At 38.6% G+C, this 25,362-nt stretch overlaps 2 non-coding genes and 1 pseudogene across 2 annotated transcripts; 1 reads left to right on the forward strand and 2 right to left on the reverse strand.

Moving 5' to 3' along the window:
* The window catches only part of LOC112735947 (photosynthetic NDH subunit of lumenal location 1, chloroplastic-like), a 30,974-nt pseudogene extending 5,922 nt beyond the window's left edge, over positions 1-25,052 (forward strand).
* Positions 6,561-6,664, reverse strand: LOC112738810 (small nucleolar RNA R71). The gene has a single exon (XR_003169763.1). It is a non-coding gene; the product is annotated as a small nucleolar RNA R71 (small nucleolar RNA).
* On the reverse strand, positions 15,519-15,626 carry LOC112739485 (small nucleolar RNA R71). The gene has a single exon (XR_003170421.1). It is a non-coding gene; the product is annotated as a small nucleolar RNA R71 (small nucleolar RNA).
* Positions 25,053-25,362: the final 310 nt, after the last annotated feature.

Consider the following 25,362-nt stretch of genomic DNA (forward strand, 5'->3'; position numbering starts at 1 on the left):
GAAGAAGCCATTGAAGTGATTGAGACAGTGGCTGAGAATGAGTACTACTATGCTTCAGAGAGACACAACACTAAGGGAGTTATGGAGCTGAACCATGTTGATACAATCTTAGCCCAAAACAAGGTGTTTGCCAAGCAACTAGCAGAGCTCACCAGGAAATTAGAAACAAAGCAAGTGGCTGCAATACACACACAAGATCAAGAGGAAGTAAGCACTGAAGGAGGTGATTGGGAAGAGGCCAATTATGTAGGAAATCAACAAAGGCAACCATATGATCCACATTCCAACACTTACAACCCAGGCTGGAAAAACCACCCAAACTTTGTGTGGGGAAACCAGCAAAACCAACATAACAAGTCCACATACCAAAACTCCAACCAAAGATCATACCAAGCCACACAAAACACTTACTCCCAACCATCATATCATGGCCAAAATAATCAACCTACCCAACCTAATCCGAACCAACAATTTCAAGATCAATTAAACAGGATAGAAGGAATGCTGGCAAACATGGGTCAGGACATAAGTGAGTTGAAAAGCTTTAGGGATGATGTGAGATCTACCTTAAGAAACCATGGTGAAAAACTCAAGAGGATGGAGTCTCAAGTAGGAGAGCTATCTCAACAGGCCCCCAAGTCAACTGCAGTGTTCCCTAGTGACACAGAAAAGAATCCTAAAGGGGAACAAAAGGGAGTGAGATGGGAAGAATGCAAGGCCATCACCATATTGAAGGAAGTCTCAGAAGAAGAAGGAATCAGACCCTCAGAACAGGAGCCAGAAATCTTGAAGGAAGGTGTGGAAGAAGCTAAGCAGGAAAGTAAAACTGAGCAAGCCAAGGAACTGCAAAAAGGCATGCTGGAAACATACCAACCAAAAGCACCATTTCCTCAGAGGTTAGGAGGAGGTGAAAAAGGGAAAACCTATTCAAGGTTTTTAGAGACATTTAAGTCTCTCCATATCAATATTCCCTTTCTTGAGATTCTCCAGCAGATGCCTACACATATCAAGTATTTAAAGGAATTGCTAAGCAAGAAAAGAGTTTTGAAGGGAGGACAAACTGTAATAATGAACAAAGAATGCAGTGCCCTCATCAAGAAGGACATAGTCTCTAAGAAAACAGACCCAGGAAGTTTTCATATCCCCTGCATCATAGGGGAAACAAAAATTGACAGAGGATTCTGTGATCTAGGAGCTAGCATAAATGTGATGCCTCTGACTCTAATGAAGAGGCTACAACTGAATGAGGTGAGATCCACTGATGTAATCATACAACTGGCTGACAAAACTCAGAAGCAAGCTGAAGGGGTAGTTGAAAATGTGCTGGTGAAAGTGGGAAATTATTTCTTCCCCACAGACTTTGTCATTTTGGACATGGAGGAAAGCTACCTACACCCTATCATTCTGGGAAGGCCATTTCTAGCCACTGTTAGAGCGCTCATAGATGTAGAACAAGGAGAGCTAATCTTGAGAATACATGATGAACAGCTCATTTTCAATGTTTTCAAACCTGCATCTGAGCCTGAACCAGAACCTGAAAAGCCTAAGGATGATAGTAGCCATCTGTGTTTGGAGGAAAGCAATCCAGCAGCTGAAACTCTGAAACAGTCCTTGGAAGGCAAACAAGAATTGCAAGAGTTAAAGCCACAAGAATCAATAGAAACAGATCAGAAGGATCCTCCTGGCATAAGGGTCAATGAAGAAATCCTCAAGAGAAAGGGAAGAATTGTAAAGAAATTGCCAAGAGGGTGGAGAAACAAGAAAATTCCCACTGAAGGTTTCTCTCCGGGAGATAAAGTGATATCAAGTCATTATCTGCCAATCCCACCTGGCCTCAAAACCATTCCTTCCCAGCTCCCTCAAGTGTTCACAATCAGGAAAGTTCTTTCTATGGAACATTTGGAAATCATGAAGGAATCAAATGGGGACGTTTTCATAGTGAGAGGAGAGGACATCAAGCACTACAATCCACCCTAACAAGGGGCAACCGTCAAGCTAATGACGTTAAAGAAGCGCTTGTTGGGAGGCAACCCAACCTGAGGTAATACTCCCTTGCTGTTTCTTTTATTTGTTTCAATAAAAAGGTGAAGTAGTTTCTGTGCATTGCAAAGAATTAAGTTTGGTGTTTCACACCAAACAATGAATTCGTAGATCAATAATTCAAAGGGGAATGTGTGACTCTAAGTTTGGTGTTCCACCACACAGATCAACTGAACACAACAACCTTTGAATTATATGAAAGGAACAACCATTCTAAGCAATCACAGGAATGCTTAAAATCCTTAGCAGCAACTTCATTCCAAGGAGAATTCAAGGACTCAAAGAGCAGAGGAGTAAGTAGGAGACTAAGTTTGGTGTTCACACACCAACTTAAGACTCAGACACTTGCCCATACATAGTTGAGCTAACCACTCAAGTGCTTGAGAAGCAAGCAACTTCATCACTCTTTGCAGGAAAGGAAACAAGGATCTGAGAAAGAACATGAAGCAACAACTAGGAGAAGAAGGAGAAATCAAATTGTTTCCTGGCAACAAAGAGAAAACAAGAAATTTTACAAGGTGGTGGTGTTCCTTGACCATTCTTTAAAAGGCAAACAAAAGCATGCTTGTTCTGGTTTAAACTGTAATTGTTGAATCTTTCTGGAATGTGAAGTTTTTAGTATGAGTGTCTGTTTACTGCTTTGAATAAAGTGAATGCCTAGATGTTTGGATATAACTTCACCTTCTTAAACAAATGCTTGCCATGCTTGTTCTGTTTCCAAAAATAAAATAAAAGTTTGAACAAAAGTAGCTTGGCTCAATTAGTGACAATTCAAGTAGAATTAAGTGGTGGTATGCATGCTTGATTGTTTAGTCAGATCACTGGAAATTGAGTGTATAATTATCATTTTTGTGTAGAAGTTTGAATACTGTCTATGGATCTTGATGAATAAATGTCTTTGGCCATGAAAAAGAAAGAAAAAGAAGAAGAAAAAGCCACTGAAAAAGGGCAACCAAAAAGCAAAAAAAAAATATATATATATATATATTTTGAGAAAATAAGCTAGGCACCAATGGTTTGAACTTCTGAGACAAATGCCTGTGGTGTTTATGTATTAAGGATATGCTTGGATGAATAGGTTCTGAGGAGTATTTCAACACTTGGTAACTTGGGTTAACTAACCCGGGATTATCAACCAAAAGTCCATTATCAAGAGCAACCTAAATACAAAACATTTAGTCACACAAAGAGGTGCTGGGCACCAATGTCTCAAGAAGAAATGTGAACTAAAATGCCTGTAGTGGATATGTGTAGTGCACTGATAAGAAAAAGAAAATGCCAAAGGCTTGTGCAACACATGACACTAAGCAAACAAGGAGCAAAGGAGCTCTAAGAAAAAGAAAGGAAAAACAAAGAAGAGAAAAGTGCCAAGGACATAAGAATAACAAGAGGCCATAGCAGTGTTTGATGGATGCAATGAAAAAGTGATAATCTTACCTGATAAGAATGAAGAAGTGATGCTGCAACTTTCTGCATAAAACCCTTTTGATGAACTTCAAATGCTTGCTAATATAGCCAATGTAATTGCTTTCTGTTTCATACTTTCCTCTCAAATAACTCAGGACTTGCTTAGGGACAAGCAAGCATTAAGTTTGGTGTTGTGATGCCAAGGCATCTTAGGCTAGTTTCACTAGCATTTTTCTGTTAGTTTTAGTTGTTTTATGCATTTTCTTGAGCTTAAAGTAACCAAGAATGGTTAAATGAATAACAAAGCAATGAACCATCCAAACAGTATGATTTTGATGCAAATTCCATGAGTTTTTAGTTATATTACTTGAACGCTATGAATGGAAGATTTCTCATGAAATTTTGCAAGACTTTGATGCAGTTGTTTGGATGATTTCAGGGAAGAAGAGGCTAGGCAAGGAAGCAACAAAATCAATAAAGGAAGCTTGAATATCACATGTGGAGTTTAAGTTCCAGTTTAAGCTTAAACTGGAACTCAAACTACCAAGCCATATAATGCTGGGAACTATCAGTGGCGTTTAAGCTCCAGTTTAAGCTTAAACTAGAGCTTAAACGCCAAAATCATGAAAGCTGAGGAAAAGCTGAAAGTGGCGTTTAACCTCCAGTTTAACCGTAAACTGGAAGTTAAACGCCAGAAATGAGAAATGCACCAGGGAGCCATTTCCACGTTTAAGCTCCAGTTTAAGCTTAAACTGGAGCTTAAACGTGTTCGACCATTCTCCTCCAGGGTTGCTTTCTTCATTTCCACGTTTAAGCTTCAGTTTAACCTTAAACTAAAGCTTAAACGTGTTCGACAACTCCACACTCCAGACTTGCCTTCTTCCATTTCCACGTTTAAGCTTCAGTTTAACCTTAAATTGAAGCTTAAACGTGCTTGAATTATACCACCTCCAGGAGTGTCCAACGTTTAAGTTGCAGTTTAAGCTTAAACTTAAACTGCAACTTAAACGCCACCAATTGAAAAGGTTTCTGGGCCAAAGATATTGCAGTTTAAGTTAGCATTTGAGCACAAACATTAACTTAAACGTACTCTGGTATGAAACCCAATTGAATATCATGGTTTATGGGATTGGGCCTGAAGAATTGATGAGTCTGGAATTTCAATTTGTTGAGTCATGTGTCATTACTTGATTATCACTAAGTTGGCTCAATGAATGTTACAGAATTGGATCAGCAGCCTCATCAGGATTATGGATCATAAACCCAAAGCAAAAGGAAATCAGGGAAAGGCCTCAAAGCCCAAGAAACACAACAGAAGCTCAATTTAGAAAGTGTATAAATAGGATAGAATTTAAGTTGGTTGACACTCGGGGAATTTGGGGGATCACTTTTTCTAGTTTTCATACTTTTTGTAATTGAATTCAGAGCTATGACTCACTAAACCCCCTTTCATTGGGTTAGGGAGCTCTATTGTAATTCAATGAATCAATAATAGTTTTTATCTTATTCTTCAATCTTTTCTCTTGAATTTTGTTAGAAAGCTTCTCGATCTAATTCCATTGGTTAGTTGTCTTGGGAAAGAAACTATCCATAATTGGAATCCTTCGGAACCTTGGGAAAGGAATGGAGGATTCATGCTAGAGAAGCTTTCTCACAGTGAATTGGATTGGGGTTTGGATGGATATTGTGACATGTAATCCTACCAAATTGTGGTTCATGAAACTGTGTGGTATAATCAGTGATCGAGCATTATCTCTTCTTATGAACATTTAAACCAAGGGATTGGGAATTTGTTTGTTTTTAGAGAGAATTAGTGAGCCAAGGGATTGGGATCCAATCATATAAGATTGCCAAGCAAAATTCAATGAATGCATTGGTTGAGGAAGGGATAAAAAAAATGTTTCATTCGGAGATCTCAATATCTCCTGAAACCCAATGAATTCCCCATTTCTGATCTATCACTTCTCTTTACATTCTGCAATTAAATTCATGCAATCACCCCGATCCCTTTTTAATTTCAGCAATTTAGCTTCTCGCTCTTTAATTCATGCAATTTTACATTCCGCAATTCTCATCTAAATCTTGATTCCGCTCAACTAGAACACACTTCTAATCCGAATTGCTCACTCAACCAATCCTTGTGGGATTCGACCTCACTCTATTGTGAGTTTTTACTTGACGATAACCGGTGCACTTGCCGGAAGGAATTTTTGCCGATCGTGCAATTTCTTAAAATCGTAGCATCAAGTTTATGGCGCCATTGCTGGGGATTGGTTTTCGATTGACAATTCTCAAATTGGAAGTTAACTAGATTGAGCATTTTTCTTGCTTTGTTAATTCAGTTCAAGTTACTTGTTGAATTTTAATTTCTGCACTCTGTTACATGCTTTCTTTCTTTATGCCTTTAAATTCAAGCAACTAACTCACTGACTCACTAACTATTTGAATTAATTCCTCAACTGCTCTAACCATACTCTTCCATTAACCAAGAGTATTTCACTTGTTTGTTGTCTGTGCTGTGTTCTTGTATGACAGGTAGGAGAGGAGAGACATCAACTCCTCATTATACCGAACCAGAGCGGACCCTTCATAAACTTAGAAGGGAAGCAAGAGGGAAGAGAGTACTGGGAGAAGAAGAATCTGAAGGAGAATCTGAGGACAATTTTGAGGAAGCTCTAGATCTCAACATGGATAGAGAAGTTCACAACCATGAGAGAGCTGATGGAAACAATGCCATTCCCGAGAGGAAGGTTCTTGGTTCATACATAAACCCAACCTCTGGGAATTGTGGTAGCAGCATTCAGAAACCACCCATTCAGGCCAACAATTTTGAACTCAAACCACAGCTAATATCACTTGTGGAGGATCATTGTTCATTTGGTGGGAATGCTAATGAAGATCCAAACCAACATCTCACAAAATTCCTGAGAATTTGCGACACGGTGAAGTCCAATGGAGTCCTGGAAGATACCTATAAACTGCTCTTGTTCCCATTTTCACTTAGGGACAAGGCAGCTAAGTGGCTGGAATCATTCCCAAGGGGGAGCCTAACAACCTGGGATGAGGTGGAAAGCAAGTTTCTGGCACGTTTCTACCCCCCACAAAAGGTCAATAGGCTTCGATCTGAGGTTCAGACTTTTAGACAACAAGATGGTGAAACTCTCTACGAGGCATGGGAGAGGTTCAAGGATTTGACAAGGAAATGCCCACCAGACATGTTCCATGACTGGGTGCAATTGCATATTTTCTATGATGGACTTTCTTATGAATCAAGGAAGGCTGTAGACCATTCATCAGGAGGTTCATTGAACAGGAAAAAGACTGTGGAAGAAGCCATTGAAGTGATTGAGACAGTGGCTGAGAATGAGTACTACTATGCTTCAGAGAGACACAACACTAAGGGAGTTATGGAGCTGAACCATGTTGATACAATCTTAGCCCAAAAAAGGGTGTTTGCCAAGCAACTAGCAGAGCTCACCAGGAAATTAGAAACAAAGCAAGTGGCTGCAATACACACACAAGATCAAGAGGAAGTAAGCACTGAAGGAGGTGATTGGGAAGAGGCCAATTATGTAGGAAATCAACAAAGGCAACCATATGATCCACATTCCAACACTTACAACCCAGGCTGGAAAAACCACCCAAACTTTGGGTGGGGAAACCAGCAAAACCAACATAACAAGTCCACATACCAAAACTCCAACCAAAGATCATACCAAGCCACACAAAACACTTACTCCCAACCATCATATCATGGCCAAAATAATCAACCTACCCAACCTAATCCGAACCAACAATTTCAAGATCAATTAAACAGGATAGAAGGAATGCTGGCAAACATGGGTCAGGACATAAGTGAGTTGAAAAGCTTTAGGGATGATGTGAGATCTACCTTAAGGAACCATGGTGAAAAACTCAAGAGGATGGAGTCTCAAGTAGGAGAGCTATCTCAACAGGCCCCCAAGTCAACTGCAGTGTTCCCTAGTGACACAGAAAAGAATCCTAAAGGGGAACAAAAGGGAGTGAGATGGGAAGAATGCAAGGCCATCACCATATTGAAGGAAGTCTCAGAAGAAGAAGGAATCAGACCCTCAGAACAGGAGCCAGAAATCTTGAAGGAAGGTGTGGAAGAAGCTAAGCAGGAAAGTAAAACTGAGCAAGCCAAGGAACTGCAAAAAGGCATGCTGGAAACATACCAACCAAAAGCACCATTTCCTCAGAGGTTAGGAGGAGGTGAAAAAGGGAAAACCTATTCAAGGTTTTTAGAGACATTTAAGTCTCTCCATATCAATATTCCCTTTCTTGAGATTCTCCAGCAGATGCCTACACATATCAAGTATTTAAAGGAATTGCTGAGCAAGAAAAGAGTTTTGAAGGGAGGACAAACTGTAATAATGAACAAAGAATGCAGTGCCCTCATCAAGAAGGACATAGTCTCTAAGAAAATAGACCCAGGAAGTTTTCATATCCCCTGCATCATAGGAGAAACAAAAATTGACAGAGGATTCTGTGATCTAGGAGCTAGCATAAATGTGATGCCTCTGACTCTTATGAAGAGGCTACAACTGAATGAGGTGAGATCCACTGATGTAATCATACAATTGGCTGACAAAACTCAGAAGCAAGCTGAAGGGGTAGTTGAAAATGTGCGGGTGAAAGTGGGAAATTATTTCTTCCCCCACAGACTTTGTCATTTGGACATAGAGGAAAGCTACCTACGCCCTATCATTCTGGGAAGGCCATTTCTAGCCACTGCTAGAGCGCTCATAGATGTAGAACAAGGAGAGCTAATCTTGAGAATACATGATGAACAGCTCATTTTCAATGTTTTCAAACCTGCATCTGAGCCTGAACCAGAACCTGAAAAGCTTAAGGATGATAGTAGCCATCTGTGTTTGGAGGAAAGCAATCCAGCAGCTGAAACTCTGAAACAGTCCTTGGAAGGCAAACAAGAATTGCAAGAGTTAAAGCCACAAGAATCAATAGAAACAGATCAGAAGGATCCTCCTGGCATAAGGGTCAATGAAGAAATCCTCAAGAGAAAGGGAAGAATTGTAAAGAAATTGCCAAGAGGGTGGAGAAACAAGAAAATTCCCACTGAAGGTTTCTCTCCGGGAGATAAAGTGATATCAAGTCATTATCTGCCAATCCCACCTGGCCTCAAAACCATTCCTTCCCAGCTCCCTCAAGTGTTCACAATCAGGAAAGTTCTTTCTATGGAACATTTGGAAATCATGAAGGAATCAAATGGGGACGTTTTCATAGTGAGAGGAGAGGACATCAAGCACTACAATCCACCCTAACAAGGGGCAACCGTCAAGCTAATGACGTTAAAGAAGCGCTTGTTGGGAGGCAACCCAACCTGAGGTAATACTCCCTTGTTGCTTCTTTTATTTGTTTCAATAAAAAGGTGAAGTAGTTTCTGTGCATTGCAAAGAATTAAGTTTGGTGTTTCACACCAAACAATGAATTCGTGGATCAATAATTCAAAGGGGAATGTGTGACTCTAAGTTTGGTGTTCCACCACACAGATCAACTGAACACAACAACCTTTGAATTATATGAAAGGAACAACCATTCTAAGCAATCACAGGAATGCTTAAAATCCTTAGCAGCAACTTCATTCCAAGGAGAATTCAAGGACTCAAAGAGCAGAGGAGTAAGTAGGAGACTAAGTTTGGTGTTCACACACCAACTTAAGACTCAGACACTTGCCCATACATAGTTGAGCTAACCACTCAAGTGCTTGAGAAGCAAGCAACTTCATCACTCTTTGCAGGAAAGGAAACAAGGATCTGAGAAAGAACATGAAGCAACAACAAGGAGAAGAAGGAGAAATCAAATTGTTTCCTGGCAACAAAGAGAAAACAAGAAATTTCACAAGGTGGTGGTGTTCCTTGACCATTCTTTAAAAGGCAAACAAAAGCATGCTTGTTCTGGTTTAAACTGTAATTGTTGAATCTTTCTGGAATGTGAAGTTTTTAGTATGAGTGTCTGTTTACTGCTTTGAATAAAGTGAATGCCTAGATGTTTGGATATAACTTCACCTTCTTAAACAAATGCTTGCCATGCTTGTTCTGTTTCCAAAAATAAAAGAAAAGTTTGAACAAAAGTAGCTTGGCTCAATTAGTGACAATTCAAGTAGAATTAAGTGGTGGTATGCATGCTTGATTGTTTAGTCAGATCACTGGAAATTGAGTGTATAATTATCATTTTTGTGTAGAAGTTTGAATACTGTCTATGGATCTTGATGAATAAATGTCTTTGGCCATGAAAAAGAAAGAAAAAGAAGAAGAAAAAGCCACTGAAAAAGGGCAACCAAAAAGCAAAAAAAAAATATATATATATATTTTGAGAAAATAAGCTAGGCACCAATGGTTTGAACTTCTGAGACAAATGCCTGTGGTGTTTATGTATTAAGGATATGCTTGGATGAATAGGTTCTGAGGAGTGTTTCAACACTTGGTAACTTGGGTTAACTAACCCGGGATTATCAACCAAAAGTCCATTATCAAGAGCAACCTAAATACAAAACATTTAGTCACACAAAGAGGTGCTGGGCACCAATGTCTCAAGAAGAAATGTGAACTAAAATGCCTGTAGTGGATATGTGTAGTGCACTGATAAGAAAAAGAAAATGCCAAAGGCTTGTGCAACACATGACACTAAGCAAACAAGGAGCAAAGGAGCTCTAAGAAAAAGAAAGGAAAAACAAAGAAGAGAAAAGTGCCAAGGACATAAGAATAACAAGAGGCCATAGCAGTGTTTGATGGATGCAATGAAAAAGTGATAATCTTACCTGATAAGAATGAAAAAGTGATGCTGCAACTTTCTGCATAAAACCCTTTTGATGAACTTCAAATGCTTGCTAATATAGCCAATGTAATTGCTTTCTGTTTCATACTTTCCTCTCAAATAACTCAGGACTTGCTTAGGGACAAGCAAGCATTAAGTTTGGTGTTGTGATGCCAAGGCATCTTAGGCTAGTTTCACTAGCATTTTTCTGTTAGTTTTAGTTGTTTTATGCATTTTCTTGAGCTTAAAGTAACCAAGAATGGTTAAATGAATAACAAAGCAATGAACCATCCAAACAGTATGATTTTGATGCAAATTCCATGAGTTTTTAGTTATATTACTTGAACGCTATGAATGGAAGATTTCTCATGAAATTTTGCAAGACTTTGATGCAGTTGTTTGGATGATTTCAGGGAAGAAGAGGCTAGGCAAGGAAGCAACAAAATCAATAAAGGAAGCTTGAATATCACATGTGGAGTTTAAGTTCCAGTTTAAGCTTAAACTGGAACTCAAACTACCAAGCCATATAATGCTGGGAACTATCAGTGGCGTTTAAGCTCCAGTTTAAGCTTAAACTAGAGCTTAAACGCCAAAATCATGAAAGCTGAGGAAAAGCTGAAAGTGGCGTTTAACCTCCAGTTTAACCTTAAACTGGAAGTTAAACGCCAGAAATGAGAAATGCACCAGGGAGCCATTTCCACGTTTAAGCTCCAGTTTAAGCTTAAACTGGAGCTTAAACGTGTTCGACCATTCTCCTCCAGGGTTGCTTTCTTCATTTCCACGTTTAAGCTTCAGTTTAACCTTAAACTGAAGCTTAAACGTGTTCGACAACTCCACACTCCAGACTTGCCTTCTTCCATTTCCACGTTTAAGCTTCAGTTTAACCTTAAACTGAAGCTTAAACGTGCTTGAATTATACCACCTCCAGGAGTGTCCAACGTTTAAGTTGCAGTTTAAGCTTAAACTGCAACTTAAACGCCACCAATTGAAAAGGTTTCTGGGCCAAAGATATTGCAGTTTAAGTTAGCATTTAAGCACAAACATTAACTTAAACGTACTCTGGTATGAAACCCAATTGAATATCATGGTTTATGGGATTGGGCCTGAAGAATTGATGAGTCTGGAATTTCAATTTGTTGAGTCATGTGTCATTACTTGATTATCACTAAGTTGGCTCAATGAATGTTACAGAATTAGATCAGCAGCCTCATCAGGATTATGGATCATAAACCCAAAGCAAAAGGAAATCAGGGAAAGGCCTCAAAGCCCAAGAAACACAACAGAAGCTCAATTTAGAAAGTGTATAAATAGGATAGAATTTAAGTTGGTTGACACTCGGGGAATTTGGGGGATCACTTTTTCTAGTTTTCATACTTTTTGTAATTGAATTCAGAGCTATGACTCACTAAACCCCCTTTCATTGGGTTAGGGAGCTCTATTGTAATTCAATGAATCAATAATAGTTTTTATCTTATTCTTCAATCTTTTCTCTTGAATTTTGTTAGAAAGCTTCTCGATCTAATTCCATTGGTTAGTTGTCTTGGGAAAGAAACTATCCATAATTGGAATCCTTCGGAACCTTGGGAAAGGAATGGAGGATTCATGCTAGAGAAGCTTTCTCACAGTGAATTGGATTGGGGTTTGGATGGATATTGTGACATGTAATCCTACCAAATTGTGGTTCATGAAACTGTGTGGTATAATCAGTGATCGAGCATCATCTCTTCTTATGAACATTTAAACCAAGGGATTGGGAATTTGTTTGTTTTTAGAGAGAATTGGTGAGCCAAGGGATTGGGATCCAATCATATAAGATTGCCAAGCAAAATTCAATGAATGCATTGGTTGAGGAAGGGATAAAAAAAATGTTTCATTCGGAGATCTCAATATCTCCTGAAACCCAATGAATTCCCCATTTCTGATCTATCACTTCTCTTTACATTCTGCAATTAAATTCATGCAATCACCCCGATCCCTTTTTAATTTCAGCAATTTAGCTTCTCGCTCTTTAATTCATGCAATTTTACATTCCGCAATTCTCATCTAAATCTTGATTCCGCTCAACTAGAACACACTTCTAATCCGAATTGCTCACTCAACCAATCCTTGTGGGATTCGACCTCACTCTATTGTGAGTTTTTACTTGACGATAACCGGTGCACTTGCCGGAAGGAATTTTTGCCGATCATGCAATTTCTTAAAATCGTAGCATCATTTCCTTCTTGAGGAACCAATGATGTCCTTGAGCTCTTCTATGTCTCTTCCTTGTCTTTGTTGCTCCTCCCTCATTGCTTTTTTATCTTCTCTAATTTCATGAAGGATGATGGAGTGCTCTTGATGTTCCACCCTTAATTGTCCCATGTTGGAACTTAATTCTCCTAGGGAGGTGTTAATTTTCTCCCAATAGTTTTGTGGAGGAAGATGCATTTGAGGCATCTCCGGGATCTCATGGTGATGAGCTTCATGCGTCTCTTGAGATCCATGAATGGGCTCTCTTGCTTGCTCCATCCTTTTCTTAGTGATGGGCTTGTGAGATGAATCTTTCCATCTCCCATGGCTCAGAGGTGGAAGCAATTGTCTTCCCTTTCCTCTTTCTTGAGGTTTCTCTGGCCTTAGGTGCCATTAATGGTTATGGAAAAATAAAAAGCTTATGCTTTTACCACACCAAACTTAGAATGTTGCTCGTCCTCGAGTAAAAGAAGAAAGAATAGAAGAAGAAGAGGAAGATATGGAGGAGATGGAGAGATGTGTGTATGGATGTGAGTGGTGAATGGAAAACAGAAGGGATGACCATGAATGGAGAGAGAGAGGGTGAGGTGGGTGGGGATCCTGTGAGATTCACAGATCCTGAAATGATCCTGTGGTGTCCACAGATCCTGAGGTGTCAAGGATTTACATCCCTGCACCCATTAGGCATGCAAACTGCCCTTGCACACAACTCTGGGCGTTCAACGCCCAGATTTGTTTTCGAAAAAAAAAATATATATATATATATATATAAATCTTTTCAAAAATATATTTTTCTTCAGAATTTTTAAGAATGAATTCTAGTGTTTCATGATGATTTGTTGAATCCTGGCTGGCTGTAAGACATGTCTAATCTTTTGGACTGGGGTTTCAACTTATCATCACAAGAGCTTGTTGATTCTCACACACTTAGTTGCTCTATACATGGAAAGTATAAATATCTTCTAAAGCTTGACTGGCTATTAAGCCATGTCTAACCCTCTTGAGCTTTAGACTAAGATTGCAAGATTCCTGGAATTCATATTAAAAATTTTGGAATCCTTATTTTTCTTTTTTTTCAAATAATTTTTGAAAAATCCAAAAAAAAATAAAAATAAAAATAAAAATAAAAAAATCATAAAAATAAAAAATATTTCATGTTTCTTGTTTGAGTCTTGAGTCAAGTTGAAAGTTTGGTGTCAATTGCATATTCATCTTGCATTTTTCGAAAAATTCATGCATTCATAGTGTTCTTCATGATCTTCAAGTTGTTCTTGGTAAGTCTTCGTGTTTGATCTTGATGTTTTCATGTTTTGTGTCTTTTCTTGTTTTTCATATGCATTCTTGCATTCATAGTGTCTATACATGAAAAATTTTTAAGTTTGGTGTCTTGCATGTTTTCTTTGCATTAAAAATTTTTCAAAAATAAGTTCTTGATGTTCATCTTGACATTCAAAGTGTTCTTGGTGTTCATCTTGACATTCATAGCATTCTTGCATGCATTCATTGTTTTGATCCAAAATTTTCATGCATTGAGTCTTTTTCATGTTTTTCCCTCTCATCATTAAAAAAATTCAAAAATAAAAAAATATATCTTTCCCTTTTTCACTCATAAATTTTGAAAATTTGAGTTGACTTTTTTCAAAACTTTTTAAAATCTAGTTGTTTTTATGAGTCAAATCAAATTTTCAATTTAAAAATCTTATCTTTTTTTAAAATCTTTTTCAAAAATCAAATCTTTTTCATTTTTCTTAGTTATTTTCGAAAATTCCAAAAATATTTTTTAAAAATCTTTTTCTTATCTTTGTCACATAATTTTCGAAAATAACATCATCAATTAATGTTTTGATTCAAAAATTTCAAGTTTGTTACTTACTTGTTAAGAAAGATTCAAACTTTAAGTTCTAGAATCATATTTTGTGATTTCTTGTGAATCAAGTCATTAATTGTGATTTTAAAAATTAAATCTTTTTCAAAACTAGTTTCAATCATATCTTTTCAAAAATATCTTCTTATCTTATCTTTTTCAAAAATTTGATTTTAAAATATCCTTTCTAACTTCTTATCTTCTTATCTTTTCAAAATTGATTTTCAAAATTTGTTGCAACTAACTAACTAACTTTTTGTTTGTTTCTTATCTTTTTCAAAACTACCTAACTAACTCTCTCTCTAATTTTCGAAAATATCTTCCGTCTTTTTCAAAATTTCTTTTTAATTAACTAATTATTTTAATTTTTTATTTTAATTTTCAAAAATTACTAACCTTTTTCAAAAACTATTTTCGAAAATCACTAACTCTTTTTCAAAAATAATTTTCGAAAATTCTCTTTCTCTCTCATCTCCTTCTATTTTATTATTTATCTACTAACACTTCTCTTCATCTCATATCTCTGCTCTCCTCACACTTGTGTTTCTTTCTTGACATTACTCTTCTTTTCTTCTACTCACACAGGGACCTCTATACTTAGGTAAAAAGGATCCCTATTATTATTATTTTTCTGTTCCCTCTTTTTCATATGAGCAGGAGCAAGGACAAGAACATTCTTGTTGAAGCAGATCCAGAACCTGAAAGGACTCTGAAGAGGAAACTAAGAAAAGCTAAATTACAACAATCCAGTAAGCACCTTTCAGAAATTTTCGAATAAGAAGAAGAAATGGCAGCCGAAAATAATAATAATGCAAGGAGGATGCTCGGTGACTTTACTGCACCTAATTCCAATTTACATGGAAGAAGCATCTCCATTCTTGCCATTGGAGCAAACAATTTTGAGCTGAAACCTCAATTAGTTTCTCTGATGCAGCAGAACTGTAAGTTTCATGGACTTCCATCTGAAGATCCTTTTCAGTTCTTAACTGAATTCTTGCAGATCTGTGATACTGTTAAGACTAATGGAGTAGATCCTGAAGTCTACAGGCTCATACTTTTCCCTTGTGCTGTAAGAGACAGAGCTAGAGTGTGGTTGGACTCTCAGCCCAAAGATAGCCTGAACTCTTGTGATAAGCTGGTCAAGGCTTTCTTAGCCAAGTTCTTTCCTCCTCAAAAGCTGAGTAAGCTTAGAGTGGATGTTCAGACCTTCAGACAAAAAGAAGGTGAATCTCTCTATGAAGCTTGAGAGAGATACAAAGGACTGACCAAAAAGTGTCCTTCTGACATGCTTTCAGAATGGACCATACTGGATATATTCTATGATGGTCTATCTGAATTGGATAAAATGTCATTAGATACTTCTGTAGGTGGATCCATACACCTAAAGAAAATGCCTGTAGAAGCTCAAGAACTCATTGACATGGTTGCTAATAACCAGTTCATGTACACTTCTGAGAGGAATCCTGTGAGTAATGGGACGCCTCAGAAGAAGGAAGTTCTTGAAATTGATACTCTGAATGCCATATTGGCTCAGAATAAAATATTGACTCAGCAAGTCAATATGATTTCTCAGAGTCTGAATGGAATGCAAGCTGCATCCAACAGTACTCAAGAGGCAACTTCTGAAGAAGAAGCTTATGATCCTGAAAACCCTGCAATAGCAGAGGTGAATTACATGGGTGAACCTTATGGAAACACCTATAACCCCTCATGGAGAAATCACCCAAATCTCTCATGGAAGGATCAACAAAGGCCTCAACAAGGCTTTAATAATGGTGGAAGAAATAGGTTTAACAATAGTAAACCTTTTCCATCATCCACTCAGCAATAGACAGAGAACTCTGAACAAAATACATCTAATTTAGCAAACTTAGTCTCTGATCTATCTAAGGCCACTGTAAGTTTCATGAATGAAACAAGATCCTCCATTAGAAATTTGGAGGCACAAGTGGGCCAACTGAGTAAAAGGATCACTGAAATCCCTCCTAGTACTCTCCCAAGCAATACAGAAGAAAATCCAAAAGGAGAGTGCAAGGCCATTGACATAACCATCATGGCCGAACCCAAAGAGGAAAGGGAGGACGTGAATCCCAGTGAGGAAGACCTCCTGGGACGTCCAGTGATCAATAAGGAGTTTCCCTTTGAGGAACCAAAGGAGTCTGAGGCTCATCTAGAGACCATAGAGATTCCATTGAACCTCCTTATGCCCTTCATGAGCTCTGATGAGTATTCCTCTTCTGAAGAAAATAAGGATGTTACTGAAGAGCAAGTTGCCAAGTACCTTGGTGTAATCATGAAGCTGAATGCCAAATTATTTGGTATTGAGACTTGGGAAGATGAACCTCCCTTGTTCACCAATGAACTAAGTGATCTGGATCAACTGACATTGCCTCAGAAGAAACAGGATCCTGGAAAGTTCTTAATACCTTGTACCATAGGCACCATGACCTTTGAGAAGGCTCTATGTGACCTTGGGTCAGGGATAAACCTCATGCCCCTCTCTGTAATAGAGAAACTGGGAATCTATGGGGTGCAAGCTGCTAAAATCTCATTAGAGATGGCAGACAATTCAAGAAAACAGGCTTATGGACAAGTAGAGGACGTATTAGTAAAGGTCGAAGGCCTTTACATCCCTGCTGATTTCATAGTCCTAGATACTGGGAAGGATGAGGATGAATTCATCATCCTTGGAAGACCCTTCCTAGCCACAGCAAGAGCTGTGATTGATGTTGACAGAGGTGAATTAGTCCTTCAATTGAATGGGGACTCCCTTGTGTTTACAACTCAAGGTTATCCTTCTGTAAACATGGAAAAGAGGCACAGTAACCTTCTTCCTCTGCAGAGTCAACCAGAGCCCCCACAGTCAAACTCTAAGTTTGGTGTTGGGAGGCCACAACCAAACTCTAAGTTTGGTGTTGGGAAGTCTCAACAATGCTCTGAACATCTGTGAGGCTCCATGAGAGCCCACTGTCAAGCTATTGACATTAAAGAAGCGCTTGTTGGGAGGCAACCCAATTTTTATTTATCTAATTTTATTTTTCTTATTCTTTCATGTTTTATTAGGTTCATGATCATGTGAAGTCACAAAATAAATATAAAAATTGAAAACGGAATCAAAAACAGCAGAAGAAAAATCACACCCTGGAGGAAGACCTTACTGGCGTTTAAACGCCAGTAAGAAGCATCTGGCTGGCGTTCAACGCCAGAACAGAGCATGGTTCTGGCGCTGAACGCCTAAAATGGGCAGCATCTGGGCGTTTGAACGCCAGAATTGCACCCTGGAGAAGAGCTGGCGCTGAACGCCCAGAACAAGCACCAATCTGGTGCTGAACGCCCAGAGTTGTGTGCAAGGGCATTTTGCATGCCTAATTTGGTGCAAGGTTGTAAATTCTTGAACACCTCAGGATCTGTGGACCCCACAGGATCCCTACCTACCTCCACTCACTTCTTCTCACCCCTCTTTCACACAATCCCATAAACATTCTTCCCCAAAACTCTTCACCAATCACCTTAATCTCTCTTCCCCATCACCACTTCACCACTCACATCCATCCACTCTTCCCCATAAACCTAACTCATAAACTCCACCTACCTTCAAAATTCAAAATCAATTTCCCACCCAAACCCACCCTATATGGCCGAAATTAACCCCCCTCCTTTCCCTATATATAGCCCTCCATTCTTCTTCATTTTCACACAACACAACCCTCTCTTCTCTTCTTAGCCGAATACACCCCTCCCCCCTCTCCTCCATATTTTCTTCTTCTTCTTCATCTATTCTTTCTTCTCTTGCTCGAGGGTGAGCAATATTCTAAGTTTGGTGTGGTAAAAGCATAAGCTTTTTGTTTTTCCATTACCATTGATGGCACCCAAGACCGGAGAATCCTCTAGAAAAGGGAAAGGGAAGACAAAAGCTTCCACCTCCGAGTCATGGGAGATGGAAAGATTCATCTCCAAAGCTCATCAAGGCCAGTTCTATGATGTTGTGGCCAAGAAGAAGGTGATCCCCGAGGTCCCTTTCAAGCTTAAGAAGAATGAGTATCCGGAGATCCGACATGAAATCCAAAGAAGAGGTTGGGAAGTTCTAACAAACCCCATCCAACAAGTTGGCATCCTAATGGTTTAAGAGTTCTATGCCAATGCATGGATCACTAGGAACCATGATCAAAGTAAGAACCCAAACCCAAAGAATTATATTACAATGGTTCGGGGGAAGTACTTAGATTTTAGTCCGGAAAATGTGAGGTTGGCGTTTAACTTGCCTATGATGCAAGGAGATGCACGCCCCTACACTAGAAGGGTCAACTTTAATCAAAGGTTGGACCAAGTCCTCATGGACATATGTGTGGAAGGAGCTCAATGGAAGATTGACTCCAAAGGCAAGCCGGTTCAATTAAGAAGACTGGACCTCAAGCCTGTGGCTAGAGGATGGTTGGAGTTCATCCAACGCTCCATCATCCCCACTAGCAACCGATCTGAAGTTACTGTGGATCGGGCCATGATGATTCATAGCATCATGATTGGAGAAGAAGTAGAAGTTCATGAAGTTATCTCCCTTGAACTCTACAAAATAGCCGAAAAGCCCTCTCCTGGGGCAAGGCTAGCTTTTCCTCATCTTATTTGCCATCTATGTTACTCGGCTGGAGCTTTCAGAGAAGGAGACATTCCCATTGAGAAAGAGAAGCCCATCACTAAGAAAAGGATGGAGCAAGCAAGAGAGCTCATTCATGAATCTCAAGAGACGCATGAAGCTCATCACCATGAGATCCCGGAGATGCCTCAAATGCATTTTCCTCCACAAAACTATTGGGAGCAAATCAACACCTCCCTAGGAGAATTAAGTTCCAACATGGGACAATTGAGGGTGGAACATCAAGAGCACTCCATCATCCTTCATGAAATAAGAGAAGATCAAAAAGCAATGAGGGAGGAGCAACAAAGACAAGGAACAGACATAGAAGAGCTTAAGGACATCATTGGTTCCTCAAGAAGGAAACGCCACCATCACTAAGGTGGACTCATTCCTTGTTCTTACATTCTCTGTTTTTCGTTTTTTCTATCTTAAGTGCTTATCCATCTTTGTGTCTTCATTACATGGTCATTAGTATTTAGTAACTTTGTCTTAAAGTTATGAATGTCCTATGAATCCATCACCTCTCTTAAATGAAAAATGTTTTAATTCAAAAGAACAAGAAGTACATGAGTTTCGAATTTATCCTTGAACTTAGTTTAATTATGTTGATGTGGTGACAATGCTTCTTGTTTTCTGAATGAATGCTTGAACAGTGCATATGTCTTTTGAAGTTGTTGTTTAAGAATGTTAAATATGTTGGCTCTTGAAAGAATGATGACAAGGAGACATGTTATTTGATAATCTGAAAAATCATAAAAATGATTCTTGAAGCAAGAAAAAGCAGCAATGAACAAAGCTTGCAGAAAAAAAAATAAAAAAAAAAGAGCAAAAAAAAATTAGAAAGAAAAAGAAAAAGCAAGCAAAAAAAGCCAAAAGCTCTTAAAACCAAGAGGCAAGAGCAAAAAGCCAGCAGCCCTTAAAAACCAAAAGGCAAGGGTAATAAAAAGGATCCCAAGGCTTTGAGCATCAGTGGATAGGAGGGCCTAAAGGAATAAAATCCTGGCCTAAGCGGCTAAACCAAGCTGTCCCTAACCATGTGCTTGTGGCGTGAAGGTGTCAAGTGAAAACTTGAGACTGAGCGGTTAAAGTCAAGGTCCAAAGCAAAAAACGAGTGTGCTTAAGAACCCTGGACACCTCTAATTGGGGACTTTAGCAAAGCTGAGTCACAATCTGAAAAGGTTCACCCAGTTATGTGTCTGTGGCATTTATGTATCCGGTGGTAATACTGGAAAACAAAGTGCTTAGGGCCACGGCCAAGACTCATAAAATAGCTGTGTTCAAGAATCATCATACTGAACTAGGAGAATCAATAACACTATCTGAACTCTGAGTTCCTATAGATGCCAATCATTCTGAACTTCAATGGATAAAGTGAGATGCCAAAACTATTCAAGAGGCAAAAAGCTACAAGTCCCGCTCATTTAATTGGAGCTATGTTTCATTGATAGTTTGGAATTTATAGTATATTCTCTTCTTTTTATCCTATTTGATTTTCAGTTGCTTGGGGACAAGCAACAATTTAAGTTTGGTGTTGTGATGAGCGGATAATTTATACGCTTTTTGGCACTGTTTTTAGTATGTTTTTAGTAGAATCTGGTTACTTTTAGGGATGTTTTCATTAGTTTTTATGTTAAATTCACATTTCTGGACTTTACTATGAGCTTGTGTGTTTTTCTGTGATTTCAGGTATTTTCTGGCTGAAATTGAGGGACTTGACCAAAAATCAGATTCAGAAGTTGAAGAAGGACTGCTGATGCTGTTGGATTCTGACCTCCCTGCACTCAAAGTATATTTTCTGGAGCTACAGAACTCAAAATGGCGAGATTCCAATTGCGTTGGAAAGTAGACATCCCGGGCTTTCCAGAAATATATAATAGTACATACTTTGGCCGAGTTTAGATGATGTAAAAGGGCGTTGAACGCCAGTTCTACGCTGCTGTCTGGAGTTAAACGCCAAAAACACGTCACAAACCAGAGTTGAACGCCAGAAATACGTTACAACCTGGCGTTCAACTCCAGAAAGAGCCTCTGCACGTGTAACATTCAAGCTCAGCCCAAGCACACACCAAGTGGGCCTCGGAAGTGGATTTATGCATCAATTACTTACTTCTGTAAACCCTAGTAACTAGTTTAGTATAAATAGGACTGTTTACTATTGTATTAGACATCCTGGGACGTTTTGTTCTTAGATCATGGGGGCTGGCCATTCGGCCATGCCTGAACCTTTCACTTATGTATTTTCAACGGTAGAGTTTCTACACTCCATAGATTAAGGTGTGGAGCTCTGCTGTTCCTCAAAGATTAATGCAAAGTACTACTGTTTTTTTATTCAATTCAACTTGTTCCACTTCTAAGATGTTCATTCGCACTTCAACCTGAATGTGATGAACGTGACAATCATCATCATTCCCTATGAACGCGTGCCTGACAACCACTTCCGTTCTACTTTAGATTGAATGAGTATCTCTTGGATCTCTTAATCAGAATCTTCGTGGTATAAGCTAGATTGATGGCGGCATTCATGAGAGTCCGGAAAGTCTAAACCTTGTCTGTGGTATTCCGAGTAAGACTCTGGGATTGAATGACTATGACGAACTTCAAACTCGCAAGTGCTGGGCGTAATGACAGACGCAAAAGGAGGGTGAATCCTATTCCAGTATGATTGAGAACCTCAGATGATTAGCCGTGCTGTGACAGAGCATTTGGACCATTTTCACAAGAGGATAGGATGCAGCCATTGACAAGGGTGATGCCTCCAGACGATTAGCCATGCAGTGACAGCGCATCGGACCATTTTCCAGAGAGGATAAAAAGTAGCCATTGACAACGGTGATGTCCTTACATAAAGCCAGCCATGGAAAGGAGTAAGATTGATTGGATGAAGACAGCAGGAAAGAAGAGATTCAGAGGAACGAATGCATCTCTATACGCTTATCTGAAATTCTCACCAATGATATACATAAGTGTTTCTATCCTTATTTTCTATCTATTTATTATTTATGTTCGAAAACTCCATAACCTTTTGATATCCGCCTGACTAAGATCTACAAGGTGACCATAGCTTGCTTCATACCAATAATCTCCGTGGGATCGACCCTTACTCACGTAAGGTTTATTACTTGGACGACCCAGTGCACTTGCTGGTTAGTTGTATCGAAGTTGTGAATGAAAAACAATTTATTAAGACGTGCGTACAGAATTTTTGACGCCGTTGCCTAAGATCACAATTTCTTGCACCAGCCTACGTACATGCATATCTTCTCATGAATAATATCAAACCTTGGCGTATCAATCAACACACGACCGGCGCCAAACGACAAGCAAGACATTGTTGCGCGCTCGCACATCACTACCTCTCCCCATTGTTCACCAATCTCACGAAACGTAGCTTCAGACCACGTATGTAATGGAACTCCGATACACTCAATCCATACTCGTCTCTTGTCACAATGATCATGCTCACTCCAGCGTCCTACTCGATTAAAAAACTTCAAGAGATTAGTCATGTGGATAGTGAGCGCCTCGTCCACACTGTGTGTACTATCAAAAACTAACAAGGCTTTGTATGCTCCCAATGCACAAACCTTTACGACTTTAGGCCATTCCGTTCGAGCTACGGCACTTAATAACTGGAAATCAATGGCCTGCATAGTACTTCCAACAATGCTCCGCTTCAACCAAGCCCAGTTATTCTCTACCATCGAAGCCTGGATTATCCTTACCCCCGAGCCCTTTCCGTCCTTCAGCAGACTACTTGCGTGCGGATCACTTACATTTTCCAAAGCTTTGCTTCCACCCGGTTGGCTCTCAGTCGGAACCATTCTTAACCCTCTAGCAACCACTCTATCTCCCAAAGAACAACCATGTTCGATCTGAGATTTCCCCCCTTCGATCTTCTTTTTGTCTGGTTCTCTCCTGGTATCTGCATTTTCCAGTGTCCTCTTTCCTTTAGACATGTCCCTCCTGTACTTAGCCTCCCCTACGAAGATCTCCTTCCCCCGTAAGCACAAGCGATTCATTTCTGAAATTGCTTTCAAAGCACCACCTTTTGTGGTATATCGGATGAAAGCAAAGAGGTACACCACTCCACTTCTGGAGAGGTAAATGTCATTAATCCTTCCTGTCCATGAAAACAAACCAAATAATTCTTGTTTCGATATGTCTACCGGTAGCCTGTCTACAAAAACGGTGAAAGAATCCTGTTCCAGTCGAAGATACTCATCTCGGTTCCAAACCCTCGGATCTTTATCTAGAAGTTGTTATCGCAACCCACCCCGTCCGATGGTTTCCCACCTCCCTCTCTCTCACCCTCTCTCGCCCTCTCTCATAACCCTATTCCCTAATTTCTTAAAGTAAGTGCCCTCTCTCATTCTTGCATCATTGTTTCATCAATGACATACCTCTTATCGACTTTCATGATATATTGAAAATATTTCTTGTATCGTTGCGTTATCAGTGACATATTTTATCTCGAAATGTATGAACTTACTAAACACTGGTACAGGATACCTATACAAAATATTAGTCACTCTTTTCAATATTTAAGGATCAATTCTTTCACAAATTATACCTTTTAGTTCCTCAAATAATATTATAAAAGGAACAACAATATCACATAGATTTTCACAAATAAATCTTATACCTTCAAGTGTCTGAAAAAATAATTGACCATTATAATATACTTTTAAACTAACTCTATTATTCATTATTTTTTCAGTAACTTTTTTTTTTAATAAAATAGAACAAAAAGAACACTAAAAAAATGAGAATGAAAAATATAGTAAAAAAAAAGAACCACAGAATGAACGCGAATTCACATTCCCTAACTCATTATTTTTCCTCACAAATTACCCCGACCGTATATCAAATCGCTCCTACTAGACATAAAATCACAAGGATTGCTAGAGGGCCAGCAGAATTTGTGATGTTTAGCCATCAATTAGTCATCATCAATATTTTCAATGATGTGAGATGAGATCTAATAATATAAGATTAATCATTTTTCCTTTAATAGTTAAGTGCTGGCCAACTTTTTCAGATCGAAGGTTAGTGCTTTGAAGATATTGTTATTGAATGTGTTTCGTGTTTTGAAGATATTGTTCTCGTCATACTCTGCAGGTGATTATGATTGTGTTTTTTTATGCTCTGTTCAGTATTCTACTGTTTTGTGGGTTGTGATTATTTTGTATAGTGATGTGCTGCTTTGTGTTTTGTGATTAATTGTGCTTGGATTGTGAGTTTGTGACTGCATTTCTGGAGGTATGTGTAGTTAGAGAATTAGCGCCAATTACTTGGAAGGTGAGTTTGCATGATAATCCAATCCAATAGAAACAGATATATAGATAATGTTTCCAAAGAGTGAATGAATGAATGATTGTCCTTTAATCTGTAGGAATTTGACTTCATGGCTCATGATTCTGCATTCAAAGATAGATACCTAAAGTTGCAAAATGTGAGGGTGAGGTTCATACCAACTGAGAAGAAAGACATCCGAGATATATGGGTCCCATTGGAAGAGGTGATGTTGCTGCATATTGTTGTCTACAAATCTTTATACACACTATTTTTATTTTGATATTCAAAAAAATAATTTGTACATTTAAGCAGGTTGTATCGTTTTTGGTCAAACATAGATAGATATGCAGCACCAAATCAAAGACTAACAATATATGACATGCCGGAGGTTTGCTTTCACTGATTTTTATTTCTAATCTGAAAGAACTAAATATATGATCATGATGAATTAAAGATAATTTGAGTTCTGAATGGCAGAAAACGGTAAATGAAAAATATTACTATTCATTTGAATATGTGCTTACTTCTCCAAATTACTCAAGTGCCTCATTTGCAACAATTGCTATAGGAAATGGTAACTAACCTGCCATACAAGCAAAATCTCAGTGTTCCATAAAGTAACAATAGACTCAATCAATCATGTCTAATGCTAATGCTAACTAATAAGGTGCATTGATATGTGCAGGAAGGTACTACACGTTAATTGTGGGAGCCGATGAGAGGCGATGGAGAAGATATCGAGATCAGCTCAAAGTGGTGGCGGACTCCTTTCGGCTTCTTGGCATCTGAAATTGAACTGCACAATTCACCACCTGTTCTAATTTTTCTACAGATCAAGTTTATATCAAATTTTTCTTCTCATCTCATTCATGCGTTACATGTGTATATAAACTACATTGTTGTGCTTTTTGTGCTCATTTTTTTAATTCAATGAAGGAATAGATGAATTGAATTAACTCAATAAACTAGATGAATAAATAATCGAATATTTGTTATTAGTTTGGTTAATTCAATGAATTTTTTTTATTGTGACTATTTTAATGAATTCAATGGTAATATAATGATTAGTAAATGATAAATTGTTAATAATTGATAAGGT

This window comes from Arachis hypogaea, chromosome 13, assembly GCF_003086295.3.
Source record: "Arachis hypogaea cultivar Tifrunner chromosome 13, arahy.Tifrunner.gnm2.J5K5, whole genome shotgun sequence".
Classification (NCBI taxonomy): Eukaryota; Viridiplantae; Streptophyta; class Magnoliopsida; order Fabales; family Fabaceae; genus Arachis; species Arachis hypogaea.